Consider the following 2,018-nt stretch of genomic DNA (forward strand, 5'->3'; position numbering starts at 1 on the left):
TTTTGTTTTACTGGTCTAAGTTCCTTGCTGCCTGCCTTAAATTAGAACACATGAGTAGCTTTTGATGTAGAGTAAATTAGTTTTTAAAATGTGAAGCAACTTATAAGAATTGGGCATAACTTCAGTTTTGCGAATTGAAGTTCGCAAGTCCGGTCCTCAATTATTAGAGAATTCTTAAAGGATTGAAAAAAAAGAGAGATAGAGAGGTGAACAGGATGTAAGGTGCAAAGGTACATTCATTTTCTACGGAGGGGGTAAAAAAAAAGAAGAGTTTTGTGAAGATGGGTCATGGTTTATATGATTCGCTATCACCAGAAGCCCGCCCCGATGATTCAATGCCTGTAGGTGGCTGTAAACGTGGACCTCTCTTATTGTAGGCGATAGATGTTTCATGCCACAGACCAGGTCAGGTGTGTGTGTGGACAAAACAGTAAATAATATTGACTTAAGTTAAAAGATGATTGTTTACCAAGGTCTATAGTAGCAGGTATAGCCTTGTAACAATCCAGATACCCATCATTTCTGGTTTTCTCCAAGTTCTGATTTGATTGAATTGCCCTTGCACATGAATGATCAAGGTGAGTAGGTATATGAGAAACATGACATTCTATTGTGTAGGGTGGGGAATTCAGACGGTGTAAAGTCAATTTGATAGGTGGACTTTTGATCCTGCTGGGTAAGTAATAGCCAATAGCTTTCTGAACTTCTGCTTTTGCTTCGAAATACGAGAGATTATTAGATGCCATTGGTCCTTTAATTTCACGTTCAACTTCCCATGCCAAACATGGTTGTTTTATCAGTCGCCATGTGTGTAACGTGGCAATTTATACATCTAGGGTTTATGTGTCAGTGTCATGCGATGAACCACAAGATGGGCATAGTACGGCACGGGACATGCAGATTTTGGTAGAGTGTCCAAAACGAACACATTTTTTTACACTGTATGACATGAGGAGTAACTTTGCACCGTTCTTTAAAAATCGAGATGTATTTGGGAACAGATCTACCTTCAAAATCTTTTCTTTGCCAGTTTGATTGGTGTACATGGTCCCATTGATTATATATCATGAGTGGCTCTAACTTGAAAACAATATGATTGGGTGATTCTATTCCAAGAATTAAATCTTCCATGTCTACATCCAGTGGAACGTCACATATTAAGCCCTCCCGCTGTAAAAAAAAAAAACTCTGTGGGATGTAAGCAATGAGGTTATGCTTTTGTGCGATTCTAGAATGGAGGCACTGGTTAACTCCTTGGATTGCATTGAAAGTTAATCTATTTGCAACCGCTTTCATAATAAGATCAATGTGAGGGTTAGGAACGAGTTTTCGGCCTATCACCAGAAGATGAAGGTTCCCTACGTTTTTGTCTATAGATTCTAACACAGGACCACGTAAGGTCCGGGATGGTTTGATGGGAAAGATAACCCCAACCCAAGTGATCATACCTTGTTTCCGCTGTAGTTCCTGTTGACAATTCTGACGTGCGATTTGCTTTTAAAGTTCGAGCATCGTCAACGCTTTCCTCTTCTTGATGTTTTCTTTTTATTTGTAGTATAGAGTCTGTATCCATTGTGGTTGTATGTTATGTATGTAGAAAATAATTATCTCAGTCAAATGTACCCCTTGCTCCTCCCGCTAGTCGAGTTAAACAGTGTTAATCTTTTTTCCCTCCGAGATTTCTCGGCTTCTCCCTCTTGTCAAATACTTGTATGTTGTATAAGTTCAAAATTCTAATCATTCGAATGTTTAAAAAAAAGGGGAGATAAGACAAGAAATGTGCAATCCCTGGACACATTAGGAAAAGAGCGTCCCAAGTAGGAAACATGAGAAAATTAAATGATTCTACACGTTCAGGCTCGCTTTTTTTTCCCGTACCACAACAGGTGTATTTATTTGGGGAAAAAATATTTCGCGGGCATTTATTCTCCAAATGCGCGGGTTTAACTTACAAGATGCCATTCTTAAAATTAGCAAGAAGTAATTATAAATACTTTAAAACATTGTGGATGGTTGGT

Source organism: Bacillus rossius, chromosome 16 (genome assembly GCF_032445375.1).
Source record: "Bacillus rossius redtenbacheri isolate Brsri chromosome 16, Brsri_v3, whole genome shotgun sequence".
In the NCBI taxonomy this organism is placed as follows: Eukaryota; Metazoa; Arthropoda; class Insecta; order Phasmatodea; family Bacillidae; genus Bacillus; species Bacillus rossius.